We start from the raw sequence: 27,935 nt of genomic DNA, 5'->3' as shown, positions 1-27,935 counted from the left end.
ATCTTTTTTGCCTTATCTAAAAACAGATACATTTAAAACATCTGAATCATTCCAGATAAACTTACTGAATGCAAATTAACAGCAAAGCATTGAGTGCAGCCATTATAAAATAATGCAAACAGTAGACTAAGGTTGGCTGCCAAATGCACACAAAAAAATTTGTAGCATAAATGTAAAACATATTTTCTAGTTTATTCTGAATTTCTTTAGAAACAAATCTTATGTTTTCTACTGACAAAAAAAATATGTGGATGAAACTACTATTATAAGTAGATAGAAATTTTGCTGGCATAATTATTTTCATGCACATGTTTTTCTAAAACTTGTTATAAATTATAGACATAAGCATTTTATAAAGAAAACAGTCTGGATAGGGCCCAATAGGAAATAATTAATCTCTTTGTAAAATATAGTTAAAATTTATTTTTTTAAAACTAAGTGGTATAGCAGCATGAAAAAAGTATCTCTTCTTTCATGATCCAAATGAAAGTAAGTTGTTAAACCCATCCTAGGCAGACTGAATATTCATCTACATTACAAGACCGTTAAGCCATTCAACAATGTGGAAACATCTCTTAGTCTGTTCAGGCTGCTATAACAAAATAGTCTTGGTGACTGATAAGTAACAAAATTCTCATAGTTCTGGAGGCTGGGAACTTCAAGATCAAGGCACTGGTAGATTCATTTTCTGGTGAATTCATAGATAGCAATTTCTGATTCATAGACAGTACTTATCTCTGTGTTCTCATGTGGTAGAAAGGGTGAACTCACTCTTCACGGTCTCTTTCATAAGGGCGCTAATCCTAATCTAAGGATGCCACCTTCATGATCTAGTCACCATCCATGGGCCTTACCTCTTAATACCCTCACCTTGAGGAGTAGGATTTCTACATAGGAATTTTAGGACACGACATTAAATCTGTAGCAACCTCCATAGTTTTTGCAGGGACTGGATGAGCATGAAGCTGTGTTCCTGGACAGACTTCCTTCTGATTCCAAAAAGTTTATTACAGCAAAAGGCTCACCCAAAGGCAAGCTTTAGGCAAAAGTGGGAAAGGGGTGATTTTTGTCTTCTAAGCCTGAGGTGCCCCTTTTCAGGTGCTCATCCTGTGTACAGGCTGCTACCATCAAGTGCTCCTGCTTCACTCACTCTATGAATGCTTACCCTTGGAATATTGCTGATGGCTTCTAATTTCAAGGATGCAAATGAAAGATAGGGGAGAAAAGAGAAAGATCATTGAGCATCTACCATATCCCTGGCTATATTTTGTTATATCTTATAATTCCATTAATTACTCTAAAGGTAATTAATGAAGGTGAGAAAGTGTTGGCACAAGGATCCAAATATATGACCTCCATTGTCTTTCACTAACTAAATCATGCTGTCTCCTTCAAAAGATAAAATACACTAGATAAGATATATCCTGGGGAGATTTGTATTTCATCAAAAGAGAAAGAAAAGATTCTAAAATGTGGAATGAGGCACTGTGGTTGTCTCATTAAGCGGACCAAAAAAGGAGACAGGACAGGAGCTCTGGCTGGTCCCTGCTATGAGTTGTTGAGATCTAAAGGCAACTGGTTGGCACCTTCACTGTCAATCTATACACTCCAGCTTTCTGCAGCTGCAAAGAATAATTGTAGTAACTCTTCAGACTATTATGTGCCTGTCCTTTCCCTTGCTAATTTTAAAGAAGTTTCAATTTCTGGAAAAAAATGTTAAGATCAATTACTTTACTGGCTCCTCCTGTATTCTGCTAAGAATTCATCATTCATTTCTTTATTAACTCATTCATTGAGTACCACTATGTCTCAGGTATCCTGCTACTTCTGAGGTTTTCATTATAAGCAGATTAATATGTCTATACCCAGGCATGTTATCTCTGCTTTTAACCCAGGCCAGACTTGAAGAAAACCACAGAATCTCTTTTGTTTCCTCAAAATATCCTCTAGCAGCAAAACCACTAGTAAACAGTAGAGACTGAACATTTTATAGAAAAGTCAGAGGGGAAGATGAACATCTCATACGCCATAGACTCCCATTTCCAAAATGCTCCTAATTCATGTCTACTTGCCAAAGTCTCTCGGGCTAGGTATCTACCCAGAGTATCCTTCATCATGACCCACCCCCTCAGTGAAGCCTGGCCCTGCTCATTAGCGGTCTCATCCATGGTATTCCTGTACTTGGTCTTGCTGCCATCACATATCCAAAATTTTACAGCTATTTTTATGTAGAACAAAGATGATTTGCTGTAACTTCTCTGGACTTAGATATTTAAATGCAAGCACTTTGCAAGGAAAGTGATCTCCAAGTACCTCCCCTCCTTAGCAAAACTAGTTGATTCTAAGTAACAGTAACAATAACATTCTGTTGCCTTAAAGAAGGTTAGAATCTAATGAAGAAAGACAGGTACACAGACAATTATTCTGTGAAAAACGCTGAAACAGAAATATATCGGAGGTACTATAGGAACACAGAGAAGAGAGCTCTTTTTTTCTACCTAGGGGGTATCAGGAAACACATAAAAGGAACTGTCAGGGATCTTGAAAAATAGGAGATAGGAGTTTCCCAAATAAGCAAAGTTGAAACTGGGATTCTAAGAAGGAAGAAGAAGGGCAAAGGCAAAGAGACATATGAGAGGTCAGAGCACGTTTGAGAACAAATAACTCACTGTGGCTGTGAAATCAAAAATCAGAGCAAATTGAAGACTGCAGTATGAGCCTTATTTCAAAATCCACCTACTCTTCTGCCCTCATGCATCAGCTTCTCCCTCAGTGCAAAGCACTACTCTGTCTTCCCATGACAGAAGATAGTACTGGCTGCATGTATCTGAGCACAACTGAATAGGATTAATTTAATAGTTTCATCTTAATTCTGCTGAGATTTCTGAATTTAACTAAATAACTTTAATGCTATTTGGCACCATGCTTTTGACAAACTTTCTTTAAAAGCCATTATAAAAATAGCGATTTTGCTAAAGAATGTACATAGAAAAAAAGATTATTCCAGTAGATGGAGCAGAGGTGACATCAGAATAGCTGAACATTGCCTGAACATTGCCTGAAAGTTGCCTGAAGTCCAGAAACTCAGTAGAGCCATGAAATGAAAAAAGCACATTTGAGAGCAAAGACTGAACATTAGTAACTACTGCTTGGCTAATCACCTAATTTGTACTCAGAAAATTTCACATCTTATTCAAACTGAAGGAGAAAACAACCTTAGGCAAATATCAAAATGATTCCTTAAAGAAACATTTATATTTTAGAACAAGAAAGCTGTAATTTTGATTTGTTTAAAAGTCTCACTGTGGTGCTTCACAATCATTCTGTGTACCACAGACAGGCTAAAATTCTTAGTAGAGCCTATAAATGCATAGCTACTTCAATCTCCCACTGATGGTAATACGTGTTTCTTCCCTTCAAGACTGTTCGTGAATCATGCGATTACCTGATATGGAATTATAAAGAAATAGATCAATAAACACAGCAGGATACAGACTTAAAACCTCTGCCTATACAATGGAGCTATGAACAAAGTTATTGCTTATAATTGCGACAGCAGAGAGCTGGACATGCAGATCCATATTTGGGAACATATTAGTAATTGAAATTATAGGTATTAAAAATGACTCTGAAGAAACCAATATTTAGATTAAAAATTCTAACTATTATATATATCAGGTAAATTTCTTAAATCTGATGAAATTCCTTAAGGATTATCGAAATTGTGGATGAACTATTCAATTGTGGTTTTATAAAATAAGTATTTTAAGGAAATAATTTCCAACAGTCATTTGAAGTAGGAAACATGTCCTGTTTCTCTCAAGAACCTTAGCTGCCATTATTAATGAGAGTACCTTACCCCTTGAATAGACAGGACTGAAAGAAAGATTAAAAACCACATTCATAGGTTTACTTCCAAAACGAGCTCTTCAATAATATTCATATTCTAAACCAACCTATTTTGAAGCACACCTTTAAGTTAAGTAAGCATATTTAAATTCCTAATCTTAAGAAAATAGCTCTGTAATTTTGCATATGAGGAAATACACTGTCCTCATTTCACACTTTGTCAATTTTCATTCATATGGGAATCAAGAATTTCTAAGAAGTTACTTAAGCATATTAAGTAATAATTTCTGTACTGGAAACTTAAAATGTTTTCATTATATTTTATAAACTCACATGTTTACTATACCACTATATATTCTTCTTATTATGTACTTTAAAACATACATCTATCTTTAAAGAAAATACAAAAACCCTCCATTTTCCAAACATTTGCAATCTTCCATTATAATCAATACCATGTTAAAAACCATTATCTTTTTACAACTTTAAAAAAGACAGAATAGCAGAGACTTCAACAAAGTCATGGAATGCCACTGTCAGCTCAGGCTGCCATAACAAAACACCATAGACTGAGTGGCTTAAACAATAAGATTTTTTCCTCCCAGTTCTCATAACTGCATGTCTAAGATCAAGATGCCAGCAGGGTCTGTGTCTGGTTACAGGTCTCTCCTTGGTTTGTAGATGACTACATTTTTGCTGTGTCCTCACATGGCCTTCCCTTGCTGTGTGATACATGTGAGTGCAGAGAAATAGAGAGAGAAAAGAAGCGAGCTCTCTTGTATCTCTTCTTTTAAGAACATTAATCTCACCATGGGGGTCTACCTTCATGGCCTTATCTGAACCTAATTACTTTTCAAAAGCCTCATCTCCAAATACCATCACATTGGTAGTTAGGGCTTCAACTTAGGAATTTGGGGGGAGCATAATTTAGTCCATAGCAGTCATTTTGATGAAAAAGACAAAGGATAACTAATGGCTAGGAGAGGAGAGGTATAAACAACTCTAAACTCTCCCACACACGCGCACACGCATGCACACACCCCTTTCAATCCTGCCATTCATTTCTTCTTAGGATCCCTAATTGCCAGAAGTTGCATAGCTGTTCAGTCCCACAGAGGGCTCTTACTTATAAAAAGTATAATCTTAAGATGCAATACTTACCTTTTCTCCTATAAATCAAGAGTTTAAACTATAAATCTAAAATTTGAAAATAAATTTAAAAATTATAAAGGGAGGGAAATTGAAAACTTATACAGCCATTTAAACCTCTTCGCTAATTTTAGAATAAAATTCTAATGGAAAAGAGGCAACAACTAGAAAGTTAATTGGTTGGCAAATTAGAAATATAGATAAAAACACACATAAATGTTAATTACACATCACCACAAGTCTTACATGCATGGAAAAGTTAATATCAGAGTATGAACTATTAAATCTGTAAAGAGGCCTTCTGTGGTCTGAGTTTAATCTACAGTTAGTATCCCATTCAAAAGTTTTGCTCTAATAAAATATGCCATGTTGTTTTCTGCATATCTAAAAAATACATTTTTGATATGGACTATGTAACTCCTACTCTTAATGCAAAATGTAATTCTTAAAAGTTAAACACGTCATGCAAGAGAGGATTATTACTCTTAGTTCATCCATAAAAAATCAATAAAAATAAATTAAGACTCTATCATGAGTTAGAAAAGGAATGGCAAATTACACTGAAGCAAAACAGAAAAAATTAATAAAGAAAAGGCAGATAAGAAAACTAAATATGGTAGGATTAATAGGTAAATTCAATAGATATTTGAAAGGACATACTGGTGAGCCTAATTTTTTTTTTTTTTAAGAGAAATAAAGTAGAAACTACAATATAATGACAAATGACAAAAGAAAAGTAATCACAGTCAGAATAAACTTTTAAAAATCATAATAGTCCGTAATGCTAAACATTGAACAAATTTGAAAATCTAGACGAAATGAATAAGAAAATATAATTTATGAAAACTGACTTCAGAAGAGATAGAAAATCTAAAGTATGATTTACATAGAAGAAATAGAGAAATTTATCAATAGGTAGATCCAAAAGTAGCAGTCTCAGATGGTTTTGTGGGGAATTGTTTTTTAATCTTTAAAGATCAGACAATTTTAATGCTTCAAAAATCTCTCCAGAGTATTAGTTAAAGATAACAAACATACAGACACACACACAAACCCTCGAGTAAATATCACATAAATATCAAAGTAAAAATCTTAAATCAAATATTACTAGCAAATATAATCCAGATGTGCACAAAAATAATCATATATCATAACCAAGTGAAGTAATTCCAAGAATTTAAAAATTTTCAATATTAGGAAATCTGTTAATACAATTTTATAATAATATTAATACAGCTCAGAAAAAATAGTGTATTCTCTTTGTAGATGTTAAAAAGCCATTTGTCAAAATTCAATAACCATTCTGAATTAAAATACTCAATAAAATAAAAGTAGATGGCATTCTGCTATATGATATAATATATCTAGCTTAGCCCAAAAGCCACAATTATGCTTAATGGGTCAACACAAGAAAGAATACCAAAAAATTCAGAAACAAGACAAAAGCCCAATATCATTGGTATTATTTAACCATACACAGGAGATACCAGCCAAAATAATTAAATAAGAAATAAAATTATAAATATATATTTTGGAAAGGAAGTGGTGAAATTATTATTAACTACAATCAACATAAAACTATAATTGTATGTGTAGAATATCCAAGAAAGTCAACTGGCTTTTGGCATATACAGCTGAATAGAATCAGACACACTGGCAGAAAAATAGTTTTGAGAGAGTTGCATTTGCAAAGACTGTACCTAGATGAGATGTATGAAAGACTTCTAAGCTTCCAAATTTCCAATGCTTTCTTTATAATTAGGGAGGATAATGGAAATGGAAATCCTTCCAGGGGATAGAGCCTAAACCCATGGCACACAAAGAAGAGCAGAACCAGGACCTAATTCAAGGTAATTATCTTACCCTCAGAGTTGTAGGCAACGATATTTACCTAGATGCATTTCAGAATTGCCAAGGACCTCTGACTGCTATATGGTGCCGTTCTTCTCTTTTTCAAATTGTAGTCATTATTGTCAAAAGAGACAATAAAAAAAAATGGTATCTGTGTTTACATCTATACTAATAAAGATACATATGAAACTATTAAGTGATTGCCTTAACCTAGGTAAAAATGGAAAGAAGAGACAAGGTAGAAAGGAGATAGATTTTTCTCTGTTTATCTTTTCATATTTATAATTTTTGTAAGCATGTAAAGACATTCCATTTTCAGAAAATAAAATGAAAAAATGAAAAATAATTTAAAATGTCATAGGACCTAGTAAATTACTAGAAAAGGGGCTAAGAGAAAGAGATTTAATATTATGATTCTTATGTTTCTGGTTTGAAAATTTCAGTGCAGCATACCAGGATATAAAATATATTATAAGCATGTATATGGGACATAAGACTAAGTTTTAGGTATATTGAGTTGCAATTATATCTAAAGCTATAACTGGCTTTAAGGTGATGAACAATTCATGTCTGCCTTGCACTATTCAGGTTTAAGCACTAAAATTTGCACATTGCAGGAAACTCCTCCTCAGGATGCAAAATACCCCATTTTTTTTAGCAATGGTTACAGAAGTTTAGAGGAAAAGTACAAAACTCATAGGGCAGCCAAAAAATTGAGGCTAAAAGTAACAATCTATTAAGTGTTAAAAGGATATGGCATCGCTCATCCACTTTCAGTAGTTACTCTCATGTTTTTTTCCTCAACCACTGACTTTGGCAACGATGATTTGTAGTACATATCGGAACATCCATTGTTGTACCAATCTGAGTAATGTGACATGTGTGCAACCTAAGTGCATTGTAATCATGACTTTTAAAAGTTGTCTTTGACTTTGTGGATTAACTGTGTGCTTTGTATTCAGGTAATGCTAATTTAATTTTAACATTGTGAATATTGCGACTATGGTTTCTAAGAGTTCAGATAATGAAATGAGAATGTTTATAATATCAACATCAGCATAACTCAGATAACTGTATTAATCAATGACAGATGGAAAGCCACAATCAGCTGGATTACAGAGGTAAATAATTGAAACAGAGCATTCTACACAATTGGTAGAAAGAATTTTGGATTTGGCAAGGTGGAAAAGGTAAAGTGAAAGCACATAGGGAGCCTAAATTTTACAAGTCCCAAGTAATACAGGTAGGTACTTCTAAATCAGTTAAATATTTTTTTCATCTCACCAAAAGACACCAATGCTTAGTCAAAAATAGCCACAGTGTTAGCTTGTGGATACAAAGAATAAACATGCAACTTACATCCACTTGATAATTCGATAAAAACGATTAAAGTTACATTTCCTGATTCAGAGGTTGCAGTGATGTAGGCAAGCATATTACTTAATGAGATTTTGGACATTATAGAAATTGGAAAATATATCCTCCTGATACATATGACTACAAGATGGCTAGCATTGTCAGTAGGCATAGAAAAGGTTGTAAAATTGTTGGCCTCCCATAAATTTTTTCAAAGTATGAGACAAGAGTAAGGTTCTTCTCTAAATTGGAAATATATTGAAGATGAGAATAAAGAAAAAGGTTAAAATAAAATAAACATTCATGTCCTGAATCTCTAAATCTATTTGATGAACTCTGGCCATAAAAAAGTCTAGAAAAAAATGAACTGACTGCAATTGAGTTATTTGATGTTTAGGTTGAGAAAAAACTCACTTAGACTACTTCAAAATCCTAAAAAGTATGGGCAGAAAAATGTAGCCAAGCTTAAGAGCACTTTCTCATTTCTTTACTAGGGCTGTAATTTATTTAGGATCCAATTTGTTTTTAAAAGTTCAAATCTCTATACTTTAGAACTATTACCCCTGAGAAAGAGAGGTTTAACTTATGGTGTCAAACAATGTACTCTGAAATTTTCAAAAAATAATGGCTATTTTAAACAGGAATAGCCTGTATAGTAAATTTATGAAAACAAAAGATCTGGTTGACAAACGGCTGGTCTACCAAAACAAGCTTTAAGATACAAAGTGGATTGACAGATCTGGAATCTAATTCTAACAGGTTTAAACACCTGCTGCTGGGAAATAAACTCATTAAGTACACAGATAATTTTGTTGAGAGGATACTTAGTTTGCTGTTATGGAACTGAGCTGATAACAGGAATTAGTGTAGTAAAGGCTTGATAAATGCAGAGTTTCAAATCAAAGTAAATTTTACATATTCATTTAGTGACAATATTCATTTTCACTATTAAAAGAAAAGAAGGATGACTTAAGGCTGCCTGCAGTTCAGAGAAATATTACTGGAAAAGGAAACGAAAAGAATAAAAATATCTTGCTGTATCATGGGACAGAAAGAAACATGCCATTGTCCAAAAACTGTTAAAATAAATTGTGCTTCAGAAGAGAGAATGAAACAAACAAACAAAAAAGCATTGTAAAAATATAATTAAGAGCTTTGAAAACAATGGCATAGATGATAGAGGCTTTATTCATCCCTCTGTGACCAAATTAAAGTTGTAACAGAAACACAGAACAACAGAAAGGAAAGTCGCTTGAGATCTAGATGAACAGAAGCAATACAACTAGGGAGAGAAATAATTAATCAACCTCCAACGGCAGAAGGTAGGACAGGGAGAGGATACGAAGCTACCTGGGCCAAGTAGCTGAGTGGGACAGAGACTGCCGTAGCAGGAGCCGGCAGCTGCAGACATCTGGGAGCGGACTTTTGCGGTAATAGATCTGCTCACTCTGAGCATGAGTACTGGATTGGCTGCAGGGCGGTGGGGGCGGGGCACTAGGGATTTACAGGGGGACACTGAGTTGTTGGAGTGAGGGCCAGAGGTGAGGATCTCCCCCGGGCAGAAGTGCTGGCAGTATCCATTGTTCCCCTATTGAGCCCTCCCTCACTCCCAGCATGCGGACTCAGCACCGCGATAGCTGAAACATCATCAAACGAGATAACAGAGGTTGGTCAGCCTAGAGGATTCCCTGAAATTCCTCATCCCCCTACTTGCAGCCCCATCCAGGCCACATCCAGGTGGGCTCTCGCCGAGTCCAGTGTGCCAAGACTCACACTGCTGGCCTCGTTTTCTGGTGTGGTTTCTTGAGGCAATTATAAACACAGCATCTGTGGATTGCTTGCTGAATCTTAACAGGTGGTCTCAGAGGGACACAGTCTAAGGCTAAACTTTGCCTGCAGCTGAACACCTCTCAGGACTGTGCTACTGTAAACCTACTACACAAAGACATGCTAACAAGACTGGGAGATTTAGGAGCTTTGCTTAGTACATAGAAACAGACACAGAAAGGCAGCCAAAATAGGAGACAAAGAAGCAGAAACCGTATGAGAGAACAGAACAGAGATCCAGGAATAATGGAGTCAAACAATTTAACAGATGCACAGTTCAAAACACTGGTTATAAAAATGCTCAATGAACTTAGGGAAAGTGTAGATGCATTCAGTGAGAACTTTAACAAAGAGAAAAAAAAACATAAAAATAGAAATATAAATTATAAAAGGGGACCAGTCAGAAATGAATAACACAATATCTGAGATGAAGAGTATATTAGATGGAATAGAGTGGATAAAGAAGAGGATCGAACACTGATACAGAGGATGGGGAAGCCAAGTATATTCAATCAGAATGGCAATTAAAAAGAAGCCAAGACAATAATAATAATTTAAGGAGCCTATGGGACACTATTAAATGTAAAAATATCTGTGTCACAGGGGTACCTGAAAGAAAACAAGAGCTATTTGAAGAAATAATGATGGAAATCTTTCCTCACCTGGTGAAAGAAATAGACATGCAACCCCAGAAAGCTCAGAGAGTCCCAAAAAAGATGAATCCAAAGAGGCCCACATCAAGACACATCATAATTAAAATGTCAAAGATTAAATACAAAGAGAGAATCTTAAAAGCAGCAAGAGAAAAGCAATTAGCTACCTATAAGGGAGCATCCATAAGACCAGCAGCTGATTTCTCAAAAGAAACTGTGCAAGACAGAAGGGTTTGGCACAAAATATTTGACGTGATGAAAACCCAGGATCTACAACTAAGAATACTTTATCCAGCAAAAGTATCATTTAGAGCTGAAGGACAGATTAAAGAGTTTCCTAGACAAAAATAAGCTAAAGGAATTTATCAACACCAAGCCCGTATTACAGGAAATGTTGGAGGGACTTCTTTAAAAAGAAAAAAAAACATGTATCAAAAACAGGACTAAAGAATGGTAATAACTACATTCCTATCAACAAGTATCTCAAATGGAAAAGAATTAAGTGCTCCAACCAAAAGACGGAGTAGCTGAATGGATAAGAAAACAAGACCCCTACATATGCTACCTACAAGAGACTCACTACAGATTGAAAGACACACACAGTCTAAAAGGAAGGGGATGGAAAAAGAGATTGCCTTGATCGACCTAGAGGGTATTACATGGAATGAAATAAGTCAGATAGAGAAAGACAAATATTGCATTATTTCATGTACATGCAGAATCTAAAGAACAAATTAAACAACAACAACAAAAATGGAAATACACTCATAAATACAGAGAATATTTTGAGGGTTAGTAGATAGAAGGGGGATTGGGGGGACAGCAAAAAAAGGGCCAAGGGATTAAGAAGTACAAATAGATAGTTACAAAATAGACATGGACATATAAAACGCAGCATAAGGAAAATAGTTAATAATGTTGTAATAAATATATAAGAGGGAAGAGGGGTACTAGATTTAGTGGGGTGACCTCTTCGTGAGTTATATAGATCTCTAATCACTATGCTGTACAACTGAAACTAATATATTATTATATGCCAACCATAATTAAAAAAAACTCATTGAATTGTACAATGTAAATTTGTACGATGTAAATAAAAGCAACTAATTGTCTATTATATTTCAATAGTCAGAAAAAATATATATTTTATATATATTAATTTTTTAATTAGTCCTGTTAATTACTAGTTATCACTTTGAACTATTCTGCTATTTTATTCAATCATAGTAATTATGTAACAGAAAAATAAGAAATAATATGTAATTTCAAATAAATTTTGACCTATTTTTCACATTTTAATGTTAAAATAACAACATACATTAATATAATAATTAAATATCATGTTATGCTATATTGTTTTTTGGACTGGCATGGTATGACAGTGTTTCAGATTAGCTCTCTTAAAAGTTGATCATCCTAGTATTTGAATCTAAAGTCAAAGAGATTGTTTTGGGCTGAAAATAAGTATCTTGGAATTAAAAGAAATTACTTCCATATTTTATCTTTATTTAAAAAGTGAACATTCAGCTGTAAAAAATCAATTTAGAAATAATTATCTTGGAAAGACAAATTTATAAAGGTAATTCAAGTATAAGAAAGCATTTCATATATACACGAGTATAAAATTCAAAGCATATAAGTTAACAATACGTCATATTTGCAAGGAAATGTTACAGATTTATTTCAGTTATATAAGAAAATGAAGCCTCTTGTGTAAAGATAATTTTTAGTATCGACGTAAATAAATTGTAAATACATTGTTGCCAAAGTGATTAATAGTTGATTTCTTTTAAATTTATATCCAAAACTATATGTAAAAATCTTCAAAAACTTATAAGATATCTAACAATTGATTTATCTATACAAAGCTAAAATATTGATGAGTTGAGTTCTTCCCTTTTACAATATCACTTTGCTCTTAATGACTAACTTTTTATTCCCTATATGAATAATTTCCTCTTCTTTTATTTCTTAAAAGGAAACCATTTCAAGTTTGTCTTCCAAGAGAAATACAACATTCTTAAAGAAAATATAAAAAGTAATTTGCTATAATTTCAGCTTCAAGGATAGATTCTAATAATGCAAAAATTATGATTTATATCAAAAATAATACAATAAAATTTCAGTATTTATTTTATTTAAATTATTTTATGTGTTTCATATTGGTTAAGTACATGATATATACAGTGTAAACCAAAAATATGTCAATGATTTTACTAAAACATATCTTAAAAGAAATATAGGAAAACCTCAGACATTGTGGGTTCAGCTACAGAACACTGCAATAAAGCAAATATAATAAAGCAGTCAGAGATTTTGGGTTGCTCAGTGCATATAAAATTATGCAGTCTGTTACATATGTATGTATGTATGCATGTATGTATGTAAAAGTTATGTATATTGTAGTCTATTAAGTGTGCTACATCAAGTCAAAAAAACAATGTACATACTTTAATTAAAAAATACTTTATTGCTTAAAAGTGCTAACCATCCTCTGAGACTTCAGGGAATCATAATATTTTTGCTAGTGTATGGTCTTGCCCAAGTAACACCAAAGATAACTGATCACAGAATACTCTAACAAATATAATAATAATGAAAAATTTTAAATAATATTAAGAGAATTACCAAAATATGGTGCAAAGACATGAGTGAGCGAATCCTGTTGGAAAAATCACAGGAACAGACTTGCTTGACACAGGGTTGGCACAAACCTTAATTTGTAAAAAAATGTAGTGTCTGCAAAGCACAAAATAGCAAAATGCAATAAAACAAGGTATGCCTGTAGATAATGAGCCTTTTCCTAACAAAGCTAATATCATGCTGAGTTGAGTAACTAGAAAATCATTGTGTTGATGAAATTACATTGTGGGGAATGGGTACTTAAGGACAGATAAAAAGTACCTCAAGACTTTCACCACCCATGTTCTTTTCCTATTTCTCCCTTGTATGGGATTTTATAGTAGCAGCAAGACTCTACTTAAATCCGTTGATTTAGAAACACACAGCTTCTCAATGTTATGAAGATGTGTATGATACCAAGTTTTATTTTTCCATTGAATTGCTTCTGTTAGATCATTTAACTACTCTTTTATTATTATTATTATTATTATTATTATTATTATTATTAGTCTTGTACTCTGAGCAAAAGCTGACTCTTAAGGAAAATAAAATAGTAGAGAGTAAGTTCTGGGACAAATAGCATTTATTAAACAGTTTAGGGAGAAACTTCTAAAGAAAAAGACAAATTGTGATAATTGCATCTATTTTGTTTTAGAGACCCACGAAGGGGTGACAAACCTCGAGCACATAAAATGCCTTTAACAGGCTCCAGCATCTGGCCACTCACTAATATGTGATTTCTAATTACTTTTATAGTTTGTCACTGTTTAACACAGTCAAATCTAATTGACCAGAAAATTTTGGTTAGATTGTACTAAGCTATAACTAAATTTTTACTGTTATTATTCTGGTTTCTTTGTGAACATCTCAACATTACTGCTTCATTAAACCTTAAATTAGATTTTGATAATAAGAATATTTTATACAATTTTTCAAACAACTGCAATATTCACACAGGAGCTACAGTATTCTTAACTCTGCTGTCTTATCATTTAAAAAAATAGTTCATACACATTCTTTCTGGGTTATTAAAAACAATGGCACTTTGATTTCAATTAAACACTTCATTTGAAAGCCATGACTAATAAATGTCAAATGTTAAAGGTGAACTGATGTTAAGTGCATATCAGAGCATATTTTTTGCATGAAAGTAATTCAAGTCTGAGTGTTCTTAGTTTTAGAATCACTGATGAGGTATACATACAAGAAAGGTGGCAATTAACTCGCTCAGTTTAGAAACTAGCATTATTTTATTTTCATGTTGGGAATCTGAGCTAAGCAAAGGATTTGACATTCTTGTCATTAATTCTCTAAGCCTAGAAAAATAATAAATAATTCAGTTTGTTTTTCAAATGTCTACTTTGTCAATATACTCTATGTTACCAAAGCATTGAAAACAAACATACATGATTTTCTTTCCTTACAGAGAATAAAGAAAACACTTAGTCACACTGCTATTTTTTTAACAACATGATTCTTAAAAACAAGGTAATAGGACATATATAGCATCATTAGAAAATCTCCATGTATGGCTTACCTTAAATTATATCTGCTAACATGTTCACTTATATATTCTTATTTTCTACAAATTGTAGAGGTTTCAGAGGACATCTTGGATGTTTGAAAAAGAGCTGAGACTTATTAATGTCAGATATTGAGGGTCAATCAAGGAACAGATCTAAAAAGTTCTAATCAGTTTGAACATTGACAGTCAAGTATTTCAGTTTTGACTTGGCTATCAAAGAAATAGACAGAATACACTTAAAATCATTACATGGCTAGACTATAACATCTAACGCAAAAGTCTCTTAAAACATTATTTGGGATTATATATCTTAAGACAGTAACAGTTTATACTAACACATGATTTATACCTGATTACCTGATATATAATGATATAGCACACCTCTCACATAAAACCCATTCTCAAAACTGGTCATTTCTGAAGTAACTTAAATCTGTCTACAAATGCATATGATCACTAATTGAAAAGCGATAGAAGTAAAAAGAAAGAAGCTATTGGAAGGGCCCAAATAAAGGCATAAAAATTTCAGGTCCTTCTAATTCTCCATTTATCACTGCAATAACATATGTGGCTCTCTATAGTCATGAGTTCAATTTTCTAGTAGGCATAAATTCTGATTTAAATTGAGCCGAAGAGAATAGATAAGACCCCTAGAGTATATTGACTTGGCCCACTTCCCATCTTCCACTGGGCTTGTTGCCTAATTGCCATTAGCATCTGATAAAATACCCTTATTTTCTTAGCTAAAATATCAGTTTGAAAGGCAGTAAAAGGTGATAAAAAGAAATAAATATATGCTATCACTGTAAAAAGAATTTTTTTTTAAAAGGCAAAAACTGATTGAGCTAAAACATTATTAGAAAATATACTTATTTAAACTACCACTTTCATTTGTCTACATAAAATAGCATTTACATTAAAATATTAGTTAAAGTATTAATCAAAAGAAACCAGAACTTTTAAGTACATTTTAAAAAGTAATAAAGCTAGTCATAAACAGGTGGTATGACTCTCACTGTCCACATAATTTTTTAGTGAAAATATCCATTCAGAGAGAAACTGCTAACCACTATTTTACGGGCCAGATTTTAATCTTGGATTATAGTACTCTATTTAAAGTTCTCATTCCTGGTCAATTAACGAAAAAAGAAACATCCCAGAAACACACACACACACACACACACACGCACGCACGCACGCACACATTAAACTGATGAATTATTTGAGTATTCTATGATCAAAACATCACTTTTCCCTCAATTCTGCTATATAATTCCAAGGAAAGTTCAACCTAAAAACTACATAAAAGAGCTCAAATATAGAGCTCAAAAGATGCTAAGTGACATTGTGTTTTACATAGTAACAAAATTCTACATCCTTATATTGAATTGGAAATGACCTTAGAACATATTCAATCCAATGACCACGCTCAGTTCCCAACTCCACACAATTTCCTTCTTTGTCCAGTTTTAAAATGCTTGAATCTAATTGGCTTTAGAAGGGGCACAGCCTCTTTTTCCACAGGCCCTCCATTCCCTACCCATCATGCCCAGTCACTTCATTCATTGCATTATAAGCCTGATCTTCAAAGCATGTGGGTTGGTCACACTTTCATGATTTAATCTAACTCCTTCAATTCAGACCAAGGGAATACGCTGAAGGTTAAATGGTGCATCCAAGTTCCTGAAATGTGTTGGTAGCCATTGGTGGCCATGCTGGGTCTGCTGAGATTTTCTAACTTTTCGTTCTGTGCTATCTTTGGAGCCCTTGCATCACCCATGCCATGCAAAATTTTATAGTAAGCCTGAGCCAGCACTTGAATAGTGACAGCAGCTAGTGCTCTACAGAAAATAAAAGTATTCTAATCACACACTGGCATCATCTCCCCAAAATAGTAGTGTTCCAGATTCCCTTCAGAATATGTCTTCAAACTCTAATGCCTAAATGGAAGTTCACAGTCTTTGAGTGGCCATATACAAACAGATCTTACAAAACGTCAACAAATCTGTATAAATCTGGAATAAATAAGCAATACAAAGGCGCACTATATCATGGCATAAACTGTATTATTGTTATTTTTAAATAAAATCAGTGACCAACTTAAACTAAAAAGTGAGACTAACTGATTTGATTACTAATAATAAAATTTACAATTGTATAAAAATGAATTGATACCACAAAGACAAGAAAATTGTACCAACTTCAACAGCCACAAAGACATTAAAATATTTAGGTACTGTTTAGGTAATGGGCTTAAGTATATGAAGTAAAAGATGTGAGGAATTTGGAGTACAAGCCTTTGCAACAGAATAATGCTTGCATTCTTCTTTCTTTCAAAATTAGCAGCTATTTGCACATTATAGAGTTATGTCACCTTATTATAAGTTGATTCAAAAGTAAAAGTCTTACATTCTAATTAAAGTAATTAGGCCTTACATCAATTGAATGTTCTTAGTGCAACCAGAGGGTCTTTGCAGGTTACAGGACTCAGATGAGCTGAAGCTAGGGCTCTTCATCCAGGTGCCTAATGGTCAAAGCCCATTTCCTGTTTATAAATCAAAAAACGAGAAGTGATCAATTTAAATTGGAAGCTGTATTAGATAACTTATCAATTGGCTCCTGAATTTATTCTTTCAATAATACTTTTCAGAGTTGTCAGTTCTTTTCAACTGTAAGCACCTTAATTTCTTCTTTCTTTTATAGAAGTCGAGAATGTATAAACATTTTTCTGAAAGCATAGCATTTTATTTCAAGGATATACGGATACATAAACACACAAATACTTTTCCCTCTTGCCCTCATTTGTACGTATGTATACACTTGTACTTTAACTAGATTAAAAGCCCACTTACTTTGTACAAAAAGATAAAGTAGAACATAATTGGACACAAAGTTACTCATTATCTCTTTTGGGGAGAACGAGCTAACCAAAGGAAAGAGTGTGCAGTAAAAGAGTATATCTAGGACTGAAAGCCTGGCACTTCTATTGAACACTTGTGTGACCCTCGGTAATTTCTGCAACTATTTAAATATAAATTTCACTTTAAAATTAGAATAAAAAGAGGTTAGTTGAGTAACTATCGTGAGAATTAGAGAAACTGCATATAATGTGCCTAGCACATTGCCAAACATGTAATAAGCACTCGATAATTGATTGATATTATTATATAGTATTTTAGGACATTGACAGTCTTCTATTATTTTATATTGTCTATGCCAAGATTGTTCATTTATATTCATGGGCTGTGATATTAAGTAATAATGCAGTATTGCACAGGCTTATAACTAGGCCAAAAAAAAATTCTTGCCCCTCTGTTAGGTTACTTTTTCTTTGCTTTCCTAATTTTTTCTTCCTCATTTAAAAATTTCACATCTTTCTTAAGCTTGATATAATAGGAAATAATAACATGTCATAAAGTACTCAACCACCAAAATAGAGAAAAATAACGTTTCTGAATTTTTATCTTAAATTCCTTTGCTTTCAGGGAAATAAAATGCTTACGTCAGATCCTCCAGGTTCATCCACTTTGGAAGTCTCATCCAACACCTCTTTTTTTTTTTCCCATAAATTTCACAGTTTCTTGATAAGAGTAACCTAATTTGGTTAATACATGAATAATAAGCTTTCTGGACTTTTTTATTATCAAATAAAGTCCTCAGTTCAAAATTAGTGACATTACACAGACACAAACACATGCACGCTCACATATACAGTTAAGGACATTTAAAATATTTCATTTGTAGGAAATAAAAAGGATTGGAGTTCCTTAATCAATTCTCAACTGTTATTTAAAAATGCCTCAAGATTCTATTTATGGGCAAGGTTATCGAGAAATGAATTATTGTCTTAGTACAAACGTAGGTTTCTCCTCTCAACATTGAAAATAAAAAAAGACTCATAACAAAAATAGTATAGGCATGTTGACCACAATTCTTAAGGCTTCAAGCTACAAATCATGGAAATTCTAAGTTACATGGGACTAGCCTCCTAACCTTTCTCTTGGTATTTAACCAGATAAAAATGACATTTTGCTATCTGCATCCCTGCATTTGATTAAAAATCAAACTCTATAGATTGGGTTAGAGAGCTAAAAATTAATATGTCATTTTGTCTAACATAATGCCTTTAACTAATCCTTTTTTTTCTAACCCTAAATTCAAGATTCTATTTACTAAACGAAATGAACTCTAGTTTCGAGTATTTAGATACATTATTCAAGATGTGATTTCCTCAGGTTCTTAGAGAACCTGAATTAGTTCCTTCTGGACCTTTCAAGTACTACCTAAGGTCAGAAGGAAGCTTAGAGATTATCTCATTCAAATGCTCACACAAACACCTACCATCATATCCCACAAGATGTTTTATTTGATAATAGATTTCACCCAGACCCCATATCTAATGCTTTAGGAATAAAATCTCAGAAATAAAAAGCTCCACTTGTCTATGAAGATTTTTTTCTATACAGATTCTCTTAAATGGTATACACTTATATCAGAAAGACAAAATGATGCAACTCTTTGGAAATTGTCCTTAGTTCTGATGATGGCTTGATACAAACATATTAAAATACTAATTTTGGATTTTTTAAAGCATAGTATATAAGAACAAAACAACAAACAAGCAAAAGAACAACCCAACACATGCTAATTTAATCTCTATGGGATTAAAGTAATATTATTAAATTATTTTATATTACAGGTTATCATTTTACTAAATTCTGGAGGAAGATTTTTCCTAAAGTGGTTTTTTTCAAACCACTCTACTGATCAAGAACTAATAAAAATTCCCTGTTGTCATTCACATAAATTTCATTTGTAGTTTAACCTCCATTGAAAACTTACTATGAGCTAAGCGTATCGATTCCAAATAGTTATATGTGGCTTCGGTGTTCTTAACTATCTTGATACACCTCTGAGATTGTTGAAGGCAAGAACTATGCCTTGGTTTGCGGTAACTCCAGGACTTATCACTATGCTACTATTTAGAGTATGCTCAATAAATCTTAGTTAAAGGGAATCTATGATTCCTAACATATCCAGTCTTCCCATATCACAAATCTTCTCACTGATGTTGGAAGAACATACTGAGTGTTTCTTCTATGCCTTTTTTCTAGCTGGTCGTCCTTCCTGAGACATTTATTCTGCTCTCTCTTGTCTAGTTTGCATTCTTTCTCAAAGGTTTACTTATATCGTGAAATTTATTCCAGTCTAAGCATTTAATTTCTTTCTATTTTTTTAAGACTATACTACACTAAACTCTAATCTCTTGAAGATTAGAAAAATCATATTCATACTTCTTATATAAACTGCAAAGCTCCTCCCTTAATACTGGGGACATAGTTGCTGGCTACTGTAGAGGATACAAATGATATGTGAGCTAGGAAAAGATACAAGTTCCTTTTTGATGAATTAGATCAGGGACTGGCTAACTATAAGCCATGGGCCAAATTCAGCCTGTTCTCTGTTTGATAAGTAAAATTTTATTGGAATACAGCCACATCCACTTATTTATGTATCATCTATAGCTGCTTTCCTGCTATAACAGCAGAGTTGAGTCACTGAGACAGAGACTCTCTGGCCCACAAGTCTATAATATTTATTATTCGGTCCATTACAGAATAAGCTTGTTAATTAGTATATTAGATCAATGCTTCTCCCACGTGGACCCTAGATGAGATTTGGCCCATTAGTAGCCTTAAGCACAGTGGTTAAACAATACTCCATAATCTAGGTATTCTTAAAGTATGGTCTCTGGATTGGCAGTACCAACATCACCTGGGAAGTTGTTAGAAACCCAGGCCCCATCCCAGACTAAAGATCAGAAACACTGTAGACTGGAGCCGGTAATCTGTGTTTTTACCAGCCTTTCAAGTGATCTTAATGCATAATAAACTTTGAGAACTACTAGATTAGACCAAAATCACTTGGTCTGAGTGTGCAGATCCAGTTTCTTCAACTACTACTAGTCTATACAGAGATTTTAAGTGATTAAAATATATCAATTATGCTTCACCTGCCCTGAAATGTAACTCCTTGGGCGTTCTCTGAAAGAACACTAAGAAGCAGGATTACCTTGATGTGGAAATTGCTATACCTTCAGTAAATGCAAATACAGCCTCTCGCTATATACCTAAAAGGAAGACAATATACCAAGTACCAAAGTATAAAATATATCCAAAAATAGATTGAAATATCAAAGAAATATAGAAGATAAGTTGCAGTTTGTACAGGACTGCCTATCAAGACAAACCTTTGCACGATGGTTCTCAGCAGAGACCAGAAGTGGACTGCCACACAGTATGGGACTCTGCTAATCAAAGATTTGTTCCAACATGCATATCCTCAGATCTAAGTCTCAAATGTGGCCAAATAGCACTTTCCATGATAGTGCATGGGTAGAAACAAGGAATAATCACCACCAAGCTTTGTGGAAGATAGTAACTAGCTAGCATTCCCTCTCGGGGAAAAATTGTAATTACAATATATAATATATATAATTTTTACAATATGTATTTACTCTTATAACAAATGCTCCTTCTTCACTGTTTCTCTCGAAAACACAGACTAGCACCAGCAGCTATGGCTATGATATGAAAGGATTATAATATACAAAATATTACGATGAGGTATTGATAAGAGACAAGTATGATAAAGTTATTTCTTCTGGAAAGACCCTTGCCTCAATGTATTAAATTTAATGCTGACAGCTTGGCAGCTATATCAGGAAACAACAGCAAAATTATTTGACCTATTAAAGAGTCTCTAAGTAAAGGTTAAAAAAATATATATGTGAATAAATAAGAATAAACTATTGACTGACAGCCTCTATAGAGTTCACATTACTTCTTAGTCATAAAAAATAATTATGTTTTCACTCAATAGTATATCCATTATTTCTCTTTTAAATATGGCACATAGATTCCATATGCCTAAAATTTATATAAACATTTTATTAAATATCCATTTTAAAATGCTTTTACTTTGACAATTATCTTTGGAAAATAGAAAAATTATTCATATCTACTGTCTAACAGAAAATTGGGAAATATAAGCCTGCGTTTCACAGTTATGAATTTAGTAAATGGTTGACCACTATTCAGATGATCTGACAGAACTCTGATTCAAAGACTTAAATTTTCAAAATTTAAATAAAAATTTAAATAAAAGATTAATGAATATATAATTTGGTATCCTTATGCATAACACAATTTAGCAAATTCAGGAGAAGAATACACAATTTTGATTGTATATGAAATCTATCACCCATGTAAAGATAAAAACTATGTTTTACTCAGAAGTCATTCACAGTGGGCAGATATAATACCTATTTAGAACAGTTAGTCACAAAGAATATGAAACAAGGAGGTAGCAGAAGCTTACTATGTTATAGTAAGTAATTAGGAGTAATGCGCTAAAATTTTAAAGATTGGTAAATTAAGCTCAATGTTATATACTTTTCATAGCAAGTCCATTAGCCTCTAGAATCAACCTTCAGCTGAAGTTTCTTCAATTATGTCATTTAAAATTAGACAAGAGTCCAACTTTGCCAAAATACCATAAGGAATTATTCAAGAAAATAACTAGTGGGATGTATTAAACAAATAATTTTTTTGTTTAAATAAATGATTTTTTTACCTATCTTTTTTATATCTAACTGCTATAATTTCACATGTTAAAAAAATAGTGAGAAAATAAAAATTCTCTGGAAGTTATACATATTATTACTATGTTACATCAATTCATATTTTTTTCCAAAACAAGATAAAAATAGAAGGGATAAAACAAATAATTAAGAGGTAAACACTTGTAACAAAAAGAATAAAATACCTAGGAATAAACCTAACAAAGCATGTGAAGGACTTATACAGTGAAAACTATAAGATATTATTAAAAGAAATTGAAGAAGACACAAAAAAATGAAAAGATAGTTCATGTTCATAGACTGAAAGAATCAACATAGTTAAAATAACCTTATTACCCAAAGCAATATACAGATTTAATGTATATTTAATATACATGAAATATAATGTATATCAAAACCACAATGGCATTTTTTAAAGACATAGAACAAAAAATCATCAGATTTGTATGGAATCACGAAAGACTCCAAATAGCTAGAGAAATTCTGAGGAAAAAAGAACAAGGCAGGAATTATCACTCTGCCTGATTTCAAATTATACTGCAAGGAAACAATAATCAAAACAGCAAGGTGTTGGCAAAAAAAGACATACAGACCAATGGAACGGAGGAGAGAATCCAGAATTAAACCTCCGTTTTTATGGGCAAATAATTTTCTATACGGCGCCAAAAATATACAATGGAGAAAGTAAATCCTCTTTAATAAATGGTGCTGGGAAAATTGGAAAACCACATGCAAAAGAATGAAACTAGACTGCTATTTGTCACCATACACAAAAGTGCTCTCAAAATAGATCAAAGATCTAAATATAGGACCAGAAACAATAAATTGCATAGAAGAAAACATAGGTACTAAACTCATGGATCTTGGTCTTACAGAGGATTTTATGAATTTTACCTCAAAGGCAAGAAAAGTAAAAGCAAAAATAAAATAATGGGACTATATTAAACTAAAAAGCTTCCACACAGCAAAAGAAACCACCCACAAAACAAAAAGGCAACAAATTGAATGGGAAAAGATATTTTTAAACAATGCCTTCAATAAGGGGCTAAAATCCAAAATATACAAAAAACTCATAAAACTCAGCAATAAAAAATACCAAACAATCCAATTTAAAATATGTGGTGACTGAAATTTTACATTGGGTAGTGAACACACAATGCATTATACAGATGATGTGTTATAGAATTGTACATTCGAAACCTATGTAATTTAACCAATGTGAACCTCACAGATTTAATAAAAATAAAATTAAATAAAGAGGTAAATCTACTCTTAGTCTTTAAAATATTAAATTCAATAGAAAGATATATTAAATGACAGTTCATTTGTAAAGTTTGCATAGTTAATACCATATTTAATTACCAGCAATGTCCCAGGAAGATGCATAACATGGAGTTAGTAATCAATAAATACTAAATGAATGAAAAAGTGAACCCCCCCGCCCTCTGGAGACGGTCTCTTCTAAGGTTTATATCCTTGAGATATAGGCTTATTGTGTCATTAATAACTGAGACCTAAGCCAGACTGCCTGGGCTCAAAGTCTAACTTTACTACTTAGTATCTGTGTGTTCTTGAGCAAGTTACTTAATGTTATTATGCCTCAGTTGTCTCATTTGACAAGTAAGGATGGATTTTAATAGTTGAAGCTGCCTCCTAGGATTTTTCTAAGTTAACAGCAGTAAAGCAGAGAACATGTTAGATAATAATCACTCAGTAACACTGAGCTATCATTATTATTAACTGCTACCAGGGCACGCAGTGGTCAGCAGGGCAGGAGATTTTTGGAAATTAGTCTAGAAAATGTCAGAAAGGACAGTTGGAGTGACAAGCCATAGATCCATAGTACATGACCTATTTACTAATATTCTACTAAAAATCAGTCAGTTCCTTCATAAGATTGATTATGGAAATAAGTGGTTATTTTCACCCAAATTAAAAGCAGACTGATATTTCCTTCCTAGACCACGGACCATGACTTACCCTTAGCCTTCTAGGCTTTGTGCTGTTCACCAAGTTCTTGATCCCAGCAAGGCAGCCCAAAAAGTTATCAGTAAAACTCTAGGCTACTTTGGTTGTCTGAATTTCACTTACAATGCCACTCCTGCCAGCTGTTCACAAATATAAACTCATATCTGTAGCTTCAGAGATAATTGCTGCTTGGTTAATTAACTAAAAAAGATTATAGATGTAAGTTATAAGTCAGTCTTTCTAGATTTCAATTTCAGCTAACCCATTAGCTCTACGACCTTGGACAAGTTACTTAAACCTTAGGCTTATTTACTCATTTGTAAAATGAAAAAATTATATTAATTATACCATCTCATAGTATTATAGTAAGAATTAAAAATCAGGTAATTCATAAAAATGCTTCCAAGTGCTCTGGAGAGAGACTATCTGGATTCAAATCCTCACCCTAATATTTACTAGCTATGTGTACTTACTTACTTAGCCTGTGTTTTATAAGTGTATAGAAAAAGGTTAGCTATTACTATTTTTAATAGCTTTATCGGAATATAATTTATATAATACTTTCATTGTATATAATTCAGTGATTTTTAGTAAATTTATGCAATAATGCAACTGTCACCATAATCTAGCTTTAGAATATTTCTTTATCCCTAAAAAGCATCCTTGTGCCCATTTGTAGGCAATCCCTACTTCCAATCCCAACTGCAGGCAACCATTCACTGGCTTTTTGTCTCTATAGATCATTCATCTTCAGAAATGTGATACTGTAATCATACAATATGTGTGCTTTACTTCTGATGTGTTTTACATCATCCTATAACAATAAAAGATCTGAAGATCATGTTCTTTACAAGCCGGTCTTTAAGATTATGTTTTATTTGAGGACATCCTTAACTGTTAAATAAATAAGAGCATTTGGAGCTTCATCTGTTCCCCTGTCAATTAAGATTATGACTACACCAGTGAGAATAAACTGAACATTTTTCTAGATTACCCATTTGTTTCATGATATAGATTCCTTTTTCTATTCCTTCCAACTATCGCTGCCATTTCACATTTGTGACTCACTACTCCCTTTAAAGCCCTGCCACAGGAAATTATTCCCATGATGTTTTCCATGGTTTCTTGGGACAATTAATATTCGCAATAAATATCTGAATAATATTAATGAAAGACAATAGTATGGGCAGAGGGAGATAGCAGGGATTCTAGGACTAGAAAAACACCAAGAGCAGATGATCACCTAAGCTGAATGTATACAGAGAAAACAGTCAATAATGGGATTTGAAGGAACTTTGACTTTTAAAGGTGATAAGAGGAAGAGACATGAGGGAGGTATGTAAAAGAAGCAGGAGAAATATCAAAAGAAAATAGGGTCACAGTACAAAGGAGTGAAGAGTCTCAATAATGTGCAAAGGTTTAGATTACATGGAAGTCAAGTAACATCAGCGTTCAGAGCATGTCCATTGACTCCAAACAGAAGTATGCTTGAGACTATTTGAGGCAGCAATTCAAATGAATGAAGTATCTGGACATAAAGCAATAGAACTGAAAGAATTATGGTGATGTGAGGCACAGCAAGCAGCTACCAACTCCAGCAGAATGTTGCCACATGGGATAATAAGCCCAAGGATGGGAGTTCTTCTCAACCCCAAATAAATTTGGGGATTGTCTCAAATTTTAAATGCTATTCACAAATACATATTAAACCACACTGTATATAAAAATAATTATATAAGTGTGATTTATTCCAGACATATTAGGCTGATTCAACATTCAAGAAAAAAAAAATCACACATTCTTATAAAAAGATGCAAAAAAAGTATTTGTCAAAATCCAACATATAATCATGACAAACGTCTCAGCAAACTAGGAATAGAGAACTTCATAGACTTGACAAATATCTAGAAAATCATATAACTAACATCATATAACTAAATCATATAACTAACATAATGGTTAGAAACTAGGTGGTTTTCCACTATGATCAGGAACGAGGCAAAGATGTCCTCTCTCACCACTCCTTTTGAACATCGTACTGTAAGTCCTAGCTAGTGCAATAAGACAGGAAAAGGAAATAACAGGTATACAGATTGGAAAAGAAGAAACAATACTATCTCTGTTCACAAATGACATGATCGTGTAGAAAAATTTTAGAAAGTCAACAACAAACTCCTAGAACTACTAAGCAATTACAGCAAGGTTGATATAAAAGGTGAATATACAAAAGTCAATTACTTTTCTGTATAGGAGTAATTTACAACCGAAATTTAAAATTAAAATTACAGCAGCATTCATGTTAGCATGCCTAAAATTAAATAATTAGGTGTAAATCTAACAAAATATATCCAAAATCTATATGAGATAAACTACAACACTCTAATGAACAAAACCAAAAAGCTAAATAGAGATTTTCCAAGTTCACAGACAGAAAAATTTAATATTGCCAAAATGTTCTCGACTTGAACTATTAGGTTCAGTGCAATCCCAATCAAAACCTCAGCAAGTTATTTTGTGGATATTGACAAACTGATTCTAAAGTTCATATGGAGAGCCAAGAGATACAGAATAGCCAATGTAATATTGAAGAAGAACAAAATTAGAGGACTGATGACACCTTACTTCAAGACCTGCAATAAAACTAGTTATCAAGACAGTGTGGCATTGTGAAAGAACAGACAAATAGTCAATGAAACAGATTTAAGAGCCCAGAAATAAATTCACACAAATATAGTTAACTGATCTTTGACAAAGGAACCGGGGCAATTAAATTGAGAAACAATAAATTTTTCAGCAAATATCTTTACTACAACTAGTCACGTACAAAAGAAATTAGTCTAAATGCAGAAATACAACCTTCACAAAAATTAACTCAATATGGATCATAGACTTAAATGTAAAATGCAAAAGTATAAAACTCCTAGAATATAACATAAGGAAAAATATAGATGACCTTGAGTTTGACAAAGACTTTTTAGGTACAACACTATGATCTATAAAACAAAAATTGACGTTAGACTTCATTAAAATTAAAAACCTTCTACTCTGCAAAGGCATTGTCATGAGAATAAGAAGACAGCCACAAACTAGGGAAAAATGTTTGCAAGAGGGCTGTTATCCGAAATACACAGAGAATCCTTAAAACTTAATAATCAGAAAATAAGTGGCCCAATTAAAACATACGCAAAATATTTGAGCAGACACTTCACCTTCGAAGGCATGAAAAGATAAGCAATATCATACATTGTTAGGGAAACGCGAATTAAAACAACGAGATACTACTACATCTATTAAAATGGCTAAAATCCAAAACACTTACAATGCTGATGAATATGTGAAGCAACAGGAACACTCATTCATTCCAGGTGGAATGCAAAATGATACAGTTTTGGAAGACAGGCAGTTTTTTACAAAACTAAATATACTTTTACCATGTAATCCAACAATTGCGCTCTTTGGTGTTTACCCAAATGAGTCGAATAGTTATGACCAC

General features: G+C 32.9%; 1 protein-coding gene across 2 annotated transcripts in view; it reads right to left on the bottom strand.

The window, feature by feature from the left end:
- The window catches only part of NAALADL2 (N-acetylated alpha-linked acidic dipeptidase like 2), a 1,088,713-nt gene that overhangs the window by 861,179 nt on the left and 199,599 nt on the right, over positions 1 to 27,935 (bottom strand). For both annotated transcript variants that reach the window (XM_039865076.1, XM_039865077.1), the window contains one exon: positions 17,269 to 17,377. The gene's annotated coding sequence lies outside the window, so the exon portion shown is untranslated. The remainder of the gene's footprint in view (positions 1 to 17,268; positions 17,378 to 27,935) is intronic.

The sequence above is a fragment of the Pteropus medius genome, unplaced genomic scaffold (genome assembly GCF_902729225.1).
Source record: "Pteropus medius unplaced genomic scaffold, Ma_sr-lr_union100, whole genome shotgun sequence".
Lineage (NCBI taxonomy): Eukaryota > Metazoa > Chordata > Mammalia > Chiroptera > Pteropodidae > Pteropus > Pteropus medius.
Note: the sequence above shows the minus strand (reverse complement) of the source record. Positions and strands in the feature narration are given on the sequence as shown.